The sequence below is a fragment of the Sciurus carolinensis genome, unplaced genomic scaffold (genome assembly GCF_902686445.1).
Source record: "Sciurus carolinensis unplaced genomic scaffold, mSciCar1.2, whole genome shotgun sequence".
NCBI lineage: Eukaryota > Metazoa > Chordata > Mammalia > Rodentia > Sciuridae > Sciurus > Sciurus carolinensis.
In genome coordinates, this window is record NW_025920211.1 from 619,118 (window position 1) to 634,131 (window position 15,014).

Consider the following 15,014-nt stretch of genomic DNA (forward strand, 5'->3'; position numbering starts at 1 on the left):
TGGCCTGCTGCAGCCTGAGCACTGAGACACTTCCAGAGGATGCACCACCTGGAACCAGACTTGAGGGTCCAGGGCAGTCCTGGACAAGGTGGTGTGGGGACGATTTGCCTGTGACCACTTCCATGCTGTCCACTGGCTTCACCCACCACCTGGGCTACAACTCTTCTATAAACTGGACTGGATGAAGCTCTTCTATAAAGTGGACTGGAACCTCTGGCTGGGATCAGGCAGGAAAGATCTTCAGGCTGAGCTGGGAGTGTTGTTTTCATCCCTGGGAGACTCAGTCTTGGCACCCACATAGGAACCAGGAACTTGTGTTTTTTAGGTGCCATGTGTTCACTGCTATTTTGATCTGGTCTTCTCTGTGTAAAATGGTTTTTTAGATTCCTTTGGAATAGTAGGAAAACAATATGTATGCAGGAGAATGCCTTACCATTCTAGTAGAATATATTCAAGGAAATTATAAAAATATATTTTAACTTACAAATGACTCAGTTGTTTACCCCTTATATAGTTGTCAGATTTTAAACTATATGATAAGTAGTACAAATATTTATCTTACTTACATTTAATGTATTTTTAATAGTTGATTGTAGATTACCCATGGAAATCAAGATACCATTCATTTTCAGTTGCTTCATTGAGAGAATACAGTAAGAGTCATCATACCTAAAATACAGAAAACTAAAGACATTGCATGCCTCAAACACCCAACAAAGAAAAATACAGCCTTGGTCAGTCAGTCACTCAGGCAACAATATGTGCTAACAATTCTGAAAACACCTTTATTTTTAGTATAATTGGAGATTCAGAAGAGAAAAAATTACCAAAATTTATAGGTGCTTCCTATAATTGCAAGTGGAGTATTATTTTAAAATTCTTTATAAGAAATGTAAAGAATTATATTATTATTTTAAAATTCTTTATAAGAAATGCTTTAAAGTAGGCATGTCAATCACCCACCATGCCACACATAAAGTATGACTCCTCCAGTGTGATAACAATCTGGGTTCCTGGACCCCTGTGGGCATTTGGACCCTGTCACTTCATGGAGGAATTATGTTCCAGGTAGTACAAGAGGGGCCCAGGTCTTCTAAAGTAGGGGCAATCAGTCTTCCCATTGCCAGTGTGGCCATAGGAGTCTGGCATATTTTTGCAATCTTTTATGTATCCTGACTGAGGGCCATAATGACCTCCAAATAAGGGCCTTTTGTCCATTTTCTTTGTTCCTGTAGTAGAGATCTAGTTGTGAATGATGTTGAAACAAGGAAATCATCCCTCTTGACCACCAAGCACATATAGAGGCCAAGCAGTGGTGCAGAAAAAAATATTGTTCTTTATATCATCTAGTTTGAATTTTTTCTAATTATAAAATACATTCCCTAAAAGGAACTCTTTTGAATTTCTGTCAGTGTTCCCTGTATATAATACCACTGTAAATTTTGTGTTGCATAATGAGTGGTGCTAGGGAGGGGTGTCAAACACTGGAAGAAGTGTCCATATGAAGAGAGTGGTAACATTCATTCGATGGGTTCTGATTATGGACAAGAGCAGCATGCCATACCAGAGGCTGGGCCCCAGAAGGATCTATTCAGGGTGTCAGGTTTGAAAGAAATCAATCCAGTTTCCCCTCTGGACATTAAAATAGTAATTTTACAGTGACTTATTTTTAGAGGCAACTTTAAAAATTATATTTTGTTCAAATGAATGTATGAGTTAACTTGTAAGTATTACTACTACCTAGGATGGTTTGAAATAATAGATCTATCAAGTAAACCTGCATTACCTTTTTAATAGTAGTAGGGAGCAGGGGAAAGAGGTGGAGAGCTGCTAAAAGCCTCCACAATTAACCCTATGATTATAGTGTAAGAGTTATTCAGAAATTGTTTACAAAAAATGCTGAATTAAATATGCCAAACAAACAAAATACCACCTTACATATGCAGGGCCAGAAGGAAAGGTATGAGATGAAATGGATGAGCCTATCAAAGTAAAGAGCCTGGATGGCACACCCCAAGTGCAAGGTAAAGACCAAAAACACAGGTTACAGCATGTGGGCTCCAAGTACTCCTGATCCAGTGGTTCAGCTACAGGAATTTTCTCAATTTCTCAGATTCTGGAATCACAGCAGTAGAGTTACTGGAAATTGCTGCTGGTGGGGTATGGGAGTTTCTCTCAACTCCCCAGAAGCTGGAACCAGGGTCAGGCATCCCTGGATAGCTGCTGAAGAGATGAGAGTTGTCACACATGAAGCAGGTTTTGGTGACCCAACTACAGAAATTTCTTTCAGTTCTCCAGAAGCAGGAGTCACTGTTGGTGGACTATGATAGTTTCAACTTTCAGAAGCCAGAACTGGCTTTCTGACCCCTGAGCCATGGATGCTACTTTCAACTCCCCAGAAACTGGAGCCAAATTTCATTCTCCTTTTAAGCCTCTAAAGCAGAGGAAGAGCCAGGTGGGCCAGAACCAGAAAGGAGAAAGAAAAGATCAGCATATTCCAAGGAAGAAAGTACCCATGAGCTTCTATGTTGAAGAGTTCAACTCCATCAGGTGTCAGGGACATCAACCATCACCCTACTGCCATGTGAATCTGCATGGTTCAGAAATTTCTCAGCAACTGTTAAGGGAACAAGCTGGTGAACTGGGTTTCTGACATTTATTCTTGTCAGTGAGGGAGGTTAAGAGAGTGAGCAGAGCAAAAGAATAGGATGCATTGCCAGCAGTGTGAGTAAAACTAGTGTGGTCTGGGTAGATGAGAGGTTTATCCCGTCCTAGTGAGTCTGGAGGAAATAATCAGGTTGGGTTTGTTATGGTTAGACTTGGCCTAAAGAAGGCTTTCACAAGCAGATGGTGGGAGCCTTCAAGGAACACTGGGCCAAGAAGCTGAAAGAGGCACCTCCATCTTGAAAGAGGCTTCCTGGCCTGGTCTGTCCTGCTGGCTCTCTCCCACACTCCCAGGAACTCCTGCTGCTGCCATCCACAGCTTGTACCCCAAGTCTCTAGACCCACGTGGCTGACATTTACTCAGGGCCATACCAGTGACTGCTTTCATCTGCACTCTTTAGATTTAGCCCTTCCTTAACAATTCACAGGATTGGAAACAGGAGCAGGACTGCATATCAGGGGTAGAGCTCAAAATTTCAGCACTCTTCTAACAATATTTCTCTTAACTTGGATATTGTCTACTAGCAACAGGTTCCTTTGTACAACTGAAAAGGATTGATTTCAGTTTGTTCTTGTTTGTTTTTTTCTCCCAAATTTGCAACTGGTACTGGTACTACTTTTTCTGAGAGTAGCACCCAAAGTCATTAAATCTATTCAGGCCTTGGATAACCTGAGGTGATCATCAGTCACCATTGCTGGATGAATCCAGCATTTCCCAGACCAGATGTGACCTGCCTCAGGACAGGTTTATGCTTATGCCTTTATTAGGTTCTTATCCTTGCTGCCAGATTGCCCATTGACCTCTCAGTGCCTCCAAGTGACACAGGAACTGTGCTATTCTGTGTTCTTTCCTGGTTTTGATCCCACAATGCCTGAATTAAGGCAGTGGTCCAGACTGATCAGGGCAATGACAGAAGTATATTACTGTTGTTTATCTGGCAGAATCATTAAGAAATAAATTGCAGGTAAAGGCTTTGTAATAGGAGATTACAGTCCTCTCTTGATCTAGCAACAAAATCATTTACCATGACCTAGAAATGAGCATCAAAGCAGCTCATTCAGTGCAGGACCTGAGGTGGTGCTGCACCAATCATGGGTCAGACATAACCATGAACTGACTGAAGTTTGGCTCTATGGGACCACTCAGGGTGGAGCCTTTCTGAATGCAAGTGACCCTAGAGGAGACAGGCAACTTCTCCATCCCTGGAATGGCATACTGGGACAAGCCATGCTAAGATGGTCTTGGGCACTGCTGGCATTTCATCCCTCAGTGGTGTTTTCTGCCTTTAGAGTAGCACAGGACACTGTGAAAAGTTCCCTTGGTTTTCACAGAGGTGCCTGCTAACACCGAGAGAAGGTAACAATGGGGAGGAATATCTGACAGGCTGTCACATTGGAGGGGGTGTCTTGACCAGAGCCCATTTATGGTTGTGGGTGGCTCCTGGCTGGAAACCAGCACCTGTGTGTTGCTTGTGTACACATTTGCACATACTGAATCATACCTGACTATGTTGTTGGTATTTTGTTTTTCTTTTCCATGCCATAAGGAAAAGCAAGTCTCTGTTTTATGTCTAATTCATGGATTGCCCAGTTGCCTGCTGTGTGTCTGCAGTACACACAATTGTATGTGTGGTATTCCCCCATTCCCATTCCCTGCTCTGCAATGGAGTATCTGATGCATCTCTTTGTGAGGGTTATTAACCATGGGCTCTTCTTTCCCAAGTTGCTTGATGCTGATCCTATTGGCTCTTGAAAGCCACCAATGTGCTATAGAATGCCTTCCTGTAGGAATTTCCCAAAGGTCTCTATGTGATGCATAGTAACAGACACCAGTGACCAACCCCACGAGTTTCCACCTCCACCAGCACTACACTGCAGAGAGGGATGAGGTGGGACCAAGCAGAGGAACCTTCCAGATGGCTGCCAGGCCCCTGCAGGCATCTTCAACTCTGCAGTGAGACTGAAATTCTAGGCTAGTGTCAGTCCTGATGGGTGGGTATCCAAGCCCCTCTGAGCTTCTCTGTCCTGAAAACAGGCTGGAGTTATCACACTTTACAGAAGGAGAAACAAATTCAGAAACTACCAAGGGCTTCAGCGACTTGCTGAATGCTCCATGAGAAAAACCTATATGAAGACCTAGGTCTTGAGGGCAGGTCTCCACTTGTCACCCTCCATAGGGGTAATGAAGAGAAGTGGGAAGGAGGCTGGAATGCTTAGGATCTGGGAGAACTATACTCTGAGAGACCCTTTCTTATAGCCCCTCAACCCCAAAGAGGCACTGGCTCCTTATGGTACACTCAACCCCTTTTGTTCTTTGCCCACACTCTGAATCTCAGTTTCCCCAGGGAGGAGAAATGACTGCTTCCCCAGTTGGAGGGTTAGGTCAAGGGAAAAGTGCACACATACTCAGAAGGTAATCATTATCATGATTATGAGGACACCTGGGTCAGAGGCAGGGCCCTTTTGCCATCCTTGGCTGCCCCAACACATTCTCCAGGCTAAACCACCTCATCTTCTTGGTTCCTCCTTTCTCAATCTCCTGCAGTCACTGTGTTGAGTCACTGAGGCCACCAACCCTCCTTGGTGATCCCCAGAGTCCCTCAGTGACTCTATGGGCAGTGTCAGTGAGTCCTGGGCCTTCCTCTAGGAAGAGCTCAGTCAGGATAGCAGGGAGATACTTCATCAACCCTCTCTGAGTGCCTCCCCACTGCAAAATGCAAGCTGGCCCAGTGACCCAGGCAACCATCTGACTCTGTCACAGCTATGTCTTCAGAGGTCCCTGTAGGCAGATAACAGGGCTGCCTCTGCATCCCTGCCTTTGCTGCCAGGCCTGAGTCTGGCACATGCAAAACCTCTCTCCACCTGGCCTGGTCTTCCCTGGGCAGCATCAGGTTTCCTATGGTGTTTGCAATAGCTTCCAGGTTTTTTCTGTTACTAAAAGTGGGGTGGGGTCATTGGCTAAGGACCCTGGACCTGGAGGGGCTGTTCATGACCTCTCTCCACCTGGCCTGGTCTTCCCTGGGCAGCATCAGGTTTCCTATGGTGTTTGCAATAGCTTCCAGGTTTTTTCTGTTACTAAAAGTGGGGTGGGGTCATTGGCTAAGGACCCTGGACCTGGAGGGGCTGTTCATGACCTCTCTCCACCTGGCCTGGTCTTCCCTGGGCAGCATCAGGTTTCCTATGGTGTTTGCAATAGCTTCCAGGTTTTTTCTGTTACTAAAAGTGGGGTGGGGTCATTGGCTAAGGACCCTGGACCTGGAGGGGCTGTTCATGACCTGTGGTGAAAGAGATGATGAAGGACATGCTTCCAACCTGTAGTAACAGAGATGATGGAGGTTGTGAAAGGCCCTGTGATCACCTACCTGAACACATTCATGGGCAAAATGCACTTTGTCACTGCTGGTTTGCCTACCTGCAAGAACCTGCATCTTTTTATGGCTCTAGGGTTCCTAGAAGAAAACAGAAAAGAAACAATGAGATAACTTTGGACCCATCCCATGAAACAGGATTATATGTTTTAGGTCTCTTCAAATCCTTTGTGGAAAGGGCTAGGGAAAGAAGGATAAATGAACAAAGAAACAAAAAATTAGCTTAACTCTTTCTAAGAATGGTTACCTAACACCAGCGGTCAGTGGGTCAACACTTGTCCCGCTACCCTCATAAGAAGGCTCTGAGATGTCCTTGCCATGGAAGCAGGTTGCTGGCGGAACTGTTGGGACAACTGATATGCACCTGGGAGCCTCCTTCCTTAGAGAGGTGTTATGAAAACATTAATGCTCAATATTTTTCACCTCCATTAGGACTGATATTCTGCATAGAAAACACAATCTTGACTTTGGTTAGGGATTGTATATCAAACACAGAGTCCTGCTCAGAGAGGAGAATCCGGGTGGCATTGTGAGAGCCAGACCTGTTTTTCTAGACTGCCTTTAGAGCTCCCCAGGCCCCAGTCCACTCTATAAACTCTTCACCTCCTGTGCTTGTCCAGTGAGTGAGTGCCTACTTTGTGCGAGGCTCAGTCCTAAGCTCAGAGGAACAACATGTGCATGGCCCTGGTACCCCTGCTGCTGCACTCTAGCAATGTCTCAGCTTCCTTGCTGGCTCCTGGGATGCTGAACCTGCCCTGTTGGAAACACACTTCTTGTGGCAGCCTTGCTACTACTTCAGAGGTGATCTCAAACTTGCCTGTTTCGGGTTGTATACACCTAATCTTTGCTGTCACCTACTTTGACAGGCCATTTCTTGCTGTCTTTTACCACTCATTGCTTGTTTAGATCCTGTTCTTGAGATCCAAAATGCCTCTTTGACCCCATCTAAAAAAACATTTGCACCCCATCCTTATTCTCTAAGATCCAATCACATGACTCATTGTCTTGCTGGCTACACCATGGGCTCTATGTGGGCAGATTTGTCTTGAACCACCTCTGAATGTCCACTTGGTGTGTTCCAGGGACAGTGTTAGATAGCCAGTGCACAGCAACTGTCAGTTGAGTGAGCATGTGAGGGGTCACAGTCAGCCTCTTGAGGAAGTGCTTCTTTAAGTGGTCAGTCACACTGTTCAGCATCCCACAGAAGAGAATCCTTACTCAAATGGCTGTTACCTCAGGATGGTTTTGCATCCATGTCTATTTCTCCAACTGCATAGTGAGCTCTGCAAATACCAGCACAGGGCCTGGCAGGAAGCAGGCTTAGTGTGTATCTGTGGAATCTGTCATGCTATCTGCTCCTTTGTACCTCAGCACTTGTCAGGGCATCTGGCACACAGTGGGCAGGCAGAAGACACTGAAGTGCACTAATTAGACCCTTTCCATGCCTGTAGTCACTACACACACACACACACACACACACACACACACACACACATACACACACACATCATTTGAGCTTCTCCCAGTGAAAGACTTTAGAAATAGCACTCACGTTTTTTCTGATACTGCTCTCAAAAGGGCAGAAGCCAGATCTTTCTTGATTATAGTAATTTGGAAACCCTTCACTTAGGTGACTCTGCCTTATAAAGTATATTAAAATTTGTATAATTCTGTGGACAAGATGAAAATTCTCCTTGTGGAATTCCAACTACAGTTGTTCTGATTTTTAATTAACTATAAGTATTAATTTGCATGACAAGTGTACATTTTAAAGTGCTTTTATACTCAGATTATCAGATGAAGAATGTTTGATCAATGTTAATATTGAAGGGGTGAGTGATAATTTTGAACTGGCAATAAGATTTGTAGGTTTTTACTTGATCATCAAAAACCTACTGGGTACTCACTATGAGCAAAGCATAATTTTTCAGGCTCTGGGGAAGAAACAAATAGCCAAATCTACTAAGGAAACACTTATAGAACATTTACTGAGGGTGGGCTCTGTGCTAGTAGAGAGAGAGTCTGGTGACAGGGGAAGGCCACAGCCTCCTAGGAGCTCTCAGAGACCTTAGTGGGAAGAGTACTTAGTGAGCAGAGGACACATTTTTGGTTATGAGTTTTGTTCCTGAGAATGCTCAAAGTGACCTATATAGAGTGGAGAGGGCACACAGAGGAAAGGGCAGAGCATCACTCTGTATTAGTTATCTATTGCTTTGTGTCAATTTACTTCCTGGATTAACTGCTTAGAACAAGATTTCAGTCAGCAGGCACCAAAGCAGAAACAGTATCACAGAAGGGCATATCAGAGGAAAGCTTCTCAGTTCATGGCTGCCAGGAAGAAGAAAGAGAGAAGTGGGAACAGGTGACAAGGAATACCTTCCAGGGTTCACCCCCAGTGACCTACTTCCTCCAACAAAGTCCCACCACCTCCCAGTAGTTCATTCAGCTCTGGACTGATTAACCCATTGATGAGATGGAGCCTTCATGATTCAATCACTTTTCAAAAACCCCACCTCTGAACACTGCTGCACTGGGGACAAGATTTCAACACAAGAGGCTTTGGGGACATGTCAGATCCAAACCACAACAAGCATTCAACATGTTCATTCACATAGTTGCCTGAGGGTCAGGAATAGGGGTGCTGTAGCTGGCTGATTCTGCCCCAAATTTTCTCATGAGGCTGCCATCAACTGAGCCCTCCCTTGAGTGGTGTGGGCAGGACTCCATTGCCCACTGGCCTCTCCACAGGGTTGGCTGAGTGTCCTCAAGACACTGTAACTGGATAAACACAGAGCTAATGACCCAATTGTGGGGAAAAGGGGTGGGTCATGGTGGTCTTTATAACCTGATCTGGAAAGTGACATAGTCACTTTACCGTATGCTATATTGTATTCATCACACTGACCATCTTGGTAAAGTGAGGGTGGAGATTACACAAAGGGGAGACAGATTCCAGGAGATGGGAATCTTTGAGTCACTGTGGCCATCTGGCTATTACACCCTCCTATGACTAAGGAGAGAAGAAATGCAGAAGGGCCCACCATATGGGATACAGTCACTGCCCAGGTGATAGTGAGAGCTGGCCACATCCCTGGGCAGTGCTCATTTACATGACTGCAGAATCCTTGCAGATGGCTTTATAAACCTGAGTTCACTACCTGAGATTCATAATGTTACGATACATACAGTATAATATAATATAATATAATACATAATATTCATGTTACATTTAACATATTATTATCATAATAAATTGAAATTTGAGAGCTTTAAAAGTCAGTATGACCCAGCCAGTTCTCAGTATTTATTCAAGAAAATTAAAATTTCTACAGCAGTACTGCAGGCCCATATTTAGCACCACAGTTCACAATAGCCAAGTTATGGAACCAGTCTGTATCCATCAACAGATGAATGGTTAAAGAAAATATGGTGTATATACACAATGGAATTTTATTCAGTCATCAAAAGTGAAATTGTGGCAAATGCAGGAAAATGCATGGAACATGAGAGCATATGTTGAATAAAATAAACCAGAATCAGTAAAAGATGTGTCCTATGTTTACTCTGGGCACCAGGGGGAGGACAGGGAGGGCAAGAGGAGGAACTAGGGAACAAAATTTCCCAATTTTTGTGTTGTTCTGTCGTGCACATGTACACAAAGGTAAGGAGGAATCCCAGAATTATAGTATTATATACAATATAATGTCCCAATTTAAAAAAATGTGATACCCAAGGTTGGTTCCTTATTACACACCATTCTTTCTCTTTTCTCTCTCCTCCAGACCCCCAGGATTGTGCAGAAGGTCAATGCAAAGTGGGCCCAGAACCTGATGTGGTGAAGAGGCCTAAAGCTGCCCACCACAGTAGGGGGGGGCATGCACACTGGGCAGCTGAGGCCTGAAGCGTCTCGGGCTGCAACATGTTGCACCCTGCTCCACAGGAGCCGGCAGGTCCAGGTCTGGTGACTAAGACTGATGTGGACCAACAAAACCAAAGAGTGGTTGGGGAGGACACAGGTGGCTAGGAGCACTGGCGGCAGCTAAGTCCTGAGTAGCCGCAGTAGTCAGGAAACCCAGGGTGGGCCTTCTGTGGAGTCTGAGTCTGGCCCCCACCCCTCCAGCCCTGTGGGTTGTTGTCTGGGTGGATTTAAACTATCAAGTAACTCAAACTGGGGAACCATGGCAGAAGGTGGATTTGATCATAGTGAATGTGTTTGCTGTTATGAACATGCAAGGAGAAGACTGGTCAACGTGTACCATGATTCTGGTGACAGTGGCATGAGCATTACTATGATCTTGAAGGCCTGAATGGTTATTTCAGTTATCTTGTTCTTGTTGAGACATCCTGATTGAAAAGGATCCAATTTATTTGGAAAGTCAACCAGTCCTCATAATGGACAGGATCCACCAGCTCCTCCTGTGGACTAACTTTGTGACACAGGAAGTGGAAATAGTTAGCACCTTGCAAGACCAAGAGAACTTTTAACTCCATTAGAACTGTTTCTCATTTTGCATCTGCAATATGGGATGGTACTGTCTTCATGATCTTCTACAAATTTTACTTGCAAACTTATTTTTGCTTCCTGTGTTATCACCATTCCCATTTACAGTATATTTGAGTAAATGATTATATTTAAAAAGTTACATGAGGCTTCTTTGGTTGTCCTAAACTTTAAACATTCCACTCATTCTGTTTGTGTGACTACAATTTTTGGGTGATTTGTGACTTTGTTGAAAGAAATTTGAGTTTTCTGCATTTAAATATTTTAAATGGTTTTGATAGGTTTTTAAGGTTTTTGTCTTCATAAGATATTTATGAAGTTATTTGGGGTTATCTGTGATTATATGAAAGAAGATGAGAATCACACTGTGTTTACATTTACATTGGTAGTTTATTAGTTGGTGGCAGCTTTCTATAGTTCTTGGGACATTAGCAGCACTTGGAATATTTTACAAATTAGGGCTGAAATCTGTATCACTTATTGCAGCAAACTTACGTGGCTAGGAGAAGTGAATGTTATTATTATTATTATTATTATTATTATTATTATTATTATTATTTTGGCTCTTTTCAGCTTATTTCATGAAGGAGTTTCACTAGTCCAAGTTAAAAGCGGACCCCAAATGGTTACATTATACAAACCGTGAGGTTTTTAAACTTGTGACAAGGGACAGAAGGGAAATTCTACTCATTGCAAGGAAATCCTCACTTAAGCTTCAGTGAGCCACAAGCACTTAAAACCCAACCTTCAGCTGATCGTCCTTAACCAGTCCAGTCTCTACCAGGAACTTGCATATGTTCTTGTGCTGGTCACCCTGTAGCTGAATTACTTCTCCATATTCTGGATGCTCATTTACAGTATCATTGCAGGCAAATTTCTTCTTAAATGCCTTCACTAGTTTCTTTTTATTGTAATCATCAGCGATCCCTTGGATAGTGGTAAGGGTCTTCCTGCCATTTCTCTGTTGAATTCTTATATGGATATAAACCTCAGTGCCAGCAGGAAGCAGGTCATCACCCTTACTTGCATCAGCAAAGGGTTGAAAGAGTGGAGGTTCTGGATAGTGGACATATGATACAATTCCTGTTCCTTGGTGGAAATGGTCTGTGGAAGGCAGCTGTGGGAGAAGGCAGGCGGGGGTGGGAACCGAGGGTAGGGAAGTGAGGGGGCTCGAGGGGGAAGCTGCTGAGTCCTCAGCGGCGGCTCAGTGACTGGGGCAGTGAATGTTATTTTCAAAATTTTTTTACTTCCACTAAAAATGTCTAATGCTAAGAATGTTTTGCTCTTTATAGTGTTGGGCATTGAACCCAGGTCCTAGTGCATGCTAGGCAAATGCTCTACCGCTGAGCTATCTCCCAGCTGAGAATATTTAAATAAATATGACTAATTAATATGGCAGATGATTTACAGTCCAATATATGACTTTTGCCAGCCACTATACCCTAGTCTCATAAGGTTCATGAAAGGAGGGGAAAGGTTCATTCTTTCCATTTTTGCCAGGAATAATATACCTAGGAATAACTTAAGATATAATTTATTTTGTAAATGATTGCATCTCAGGAAGCCTCTCTTCTGTTCCAACACTTCCCTGTTAAAGTGAAACTATCTTAAATCTATATTGGGAATTACGAGCTTACTAATATTTGAATGCCTATTATTTACTTCATTTTATTTGAAGAAAATATTGAGACTTTTGTTATCCTTCCAACTTCAAAAAAATTAATGAAGTCTTGGTTTAGTCCAAGGGAAAAGGGAAAAATGAGAAACAAGAATGCTTTTCTCTTCCCTTAACTTATTCCTGTTTGGTAATGGGATGGAATGGGGTGGAAAGAAACATTGATATAAGTGAATTTTGAAATGCATAAAAAAGGAAAAGATTACATTGTTTTCGGCCAGTTTGGAAAAAAGTAATACAAATGGCATTTTAAAAGTCTGCAAAACCCACAAGGTTATGGACTGTTTTTCCCTAACAATTGATTATATATGATTTATGGGACTATAAGATATTTTGTTATCAATGTAAGGATTTTTACCACTAGGCCAGTCTAGCTTTTTACTGTACAGATCTGAGAAACAATTTGTGTGAACTAAATAAACTCCATATTACTGTACTGTTTAATAGTCTGATACAATTGTGTAACACTCATAGGGTGTTCCCCCTTTATTGTGATGACATTATAGGGCATAAATATTGTAAAGGCATCATATCATTATATAATCCAATGTTGACTGCTTGCATTCCTCCTTGTGCTTCTTGGTTTCATGCTCAACTTCTTGAAATAATATAACCAACTCTTAATTACTTGTGCTGACAAAGGGGTAATGTTAACACAGGTAAGTTATATCCTGGATAAATGAATACCACAGAGTAAATATTTCTCTTTCAGTGACCCAGTGTAAGCCTTCCAAGCTCTATCCATAGCTACTACAGTATTTAAAGCAGAAAGGTCTGGAATAGAAAAATTGAGCTAACTGCCTGTTGCAGTTCTTTATCTGCCCATGCCCCTTGAACACTATATCCTGAGGTTTCTTCCCTAACTTGCTAGAAAACTAATCCTGGGTGAGATTGTGGTATATTCACTGAGTCTGGCTCACAATTGACAATTGGTTTCTTTTGGAGAAGTGGCCAAAATATGGATAAAAATATCTAATATTACAGACCTGAAAATTGGAATTCTTAATCTTCATTTTTCATTTTTGCCACATACACTGATTTGACATGTATCTAAATGCATTATCATTTTCTATATAAATCTTCTAATAAGTTAGTAATAGAAGTTCTTAGTGAAGTATTTAGTCCTGGGTTTTTTACTTTTAAAATTTTTCTGCATTCCTAAAATGTCAGTGTACTGCACATACATTGTTCTTTTTATCTTAACCTAGTGGTTTATATTATTATATTTAATTCTTAAAGTTTTAACAAGTATCCTTTAAATTGAGCATGTTCTTAAATCATTATTTACCTTGTAAACATTCATTTGAAATAGGGCTATAATCCTTTTAAAATAATCTGCATAAAAGAAAGATGAGGTTTACATTTTTATTACTTTGAACTCTTAAATATAACACAAACGCTATTAAGAGTTTATTTTAAGGGTTGGCAATGTAACTCAGTGGTAGAATACTTGCTCTGCATGTGCAAGGGCCTGGGTTTAGTCTTCACCACTATGAAAAGAAAAAAGAAGAGGAACACAAGGTAATTGAGGTTGAATGTTGGGTGTGGGCAGGGGTCACCCATAAAGAAGTTCAAAGGGGCTGAGCACAAGGGGTTTTTGGGGTAGTGCTTGCATCCAGAGGAAGGCCAAAGGAAGGAGTTTAATCCAATCTAAGTGAGTATCTATAGATAATTTGGTTAAACTTGCCTTCAGGGTCCTGTTTGTCCTCTCAACTTTTCCTGAAGATTGTGGATGGTAGGAAATGTGGAAATTTATATTTAAAATTTTAGCCAATTCTTGGGTAATAGATGAATTAAACTTGGAGCCATTATCAGACTGGAGGGAGGCAAGCAAGCCAAAGTATGGAATTTCCTGGGAAGTAAGGCTGCAACTGTAGAGGTCTTTATCGTTAGTTGGAAATAATTCAACTCATCCAGTAAAGGTGTCTGCCAAGACTAGAAGATATTTTGTCCTTCATACAGAAGGCAAGTGGGTGAAGTCATGTCACCAGTCCATGGCTGGAAGAACTCCTCTAGCCTGGTGTGTAGGAAATGGTGGTGGTCTCACATTAGAGTTGGAATTAGCCTTGACACCGGCTGTGCATGATCAAAAAATTTGCTAGAGATTCTGTAAATCTGAAGGAGACAGGTTTAGTGAATTCTTAAGAATTTCTGGAGAAAGCAGGTATCTAAAGTGAAATAAATTATGGAGGTAAGACAAGAGGGTGGTCATCTCATCAGGGGAAAATTGGACCTTTGTTGGTATGGAATATAAAACCTGCTGGGATTGGTGGCTAGATTGAGCAATTTTCATAGCAAGTCTGTTTGTCTCCTGGTTCCCCAAGGAAATGTAATTTTTATCAGCCTGATGGCCTTTGCAGTGTAAAATTGCTACCCTGTGGGGTAAAAGTGCAGCTTCAAGCGACTCTGTTATGTAACTAGCATTAAGAATTGGGATTCCTGTTTAAGTTAGGAAGCCTTCTCTCCAGATTAAGATGTTTAAATGAGTAATATTGTATGTGTCCTTAGAATCAGTAAAACATATTGACTGATTTTTCCCTTGTAACTCAGCTTGCTGGGATGTGGTCCCTGGAGGTAAGGGAGATAACTCTAATATCTGAGAGAGGATTAAAGAAGAATTTGTTGTAGCTTCTCCTTGAATTATATCATAACCTGCAAGGTAAGGGGACTGTTTTGGGGAGCTTCTATCTATGAAGCAGTCTGGGGAGTCTGGTCAATGTTGATCTGTTACATGAGAAAATGCACTCATCATGAAGTCCAGAATGTCAGGACAAGAGTGAGAAATGACAGGGACAGAGGGTATTTT

The 15,014-nt window shown here is 42.2% G+C and overlaps 2 pseudogenes; one reads left to right on the forward strand and one right to left on the reverse strand.

Moving 5' to 3' along the window:
* The first annotated feature begins 10,210 nt into the window (after positions 1-10,210).
* On the forward strand, positions 10,211-10,459 carry LOC124975098 (small integral membrane protein 14-like; annotated as a pseudogene).
* Positions 10,460-11,266: 807 nt separating this feature from the next.
* LOC124975109 (eukaryotic translation initiation factor 1-like) lies at positions 11,267-11,604 on the reverse strand (annotated as a pseudogene).
* Between the last annotated feature and the right edge of the window lie 3,410 nt (positions 11,605-15,014).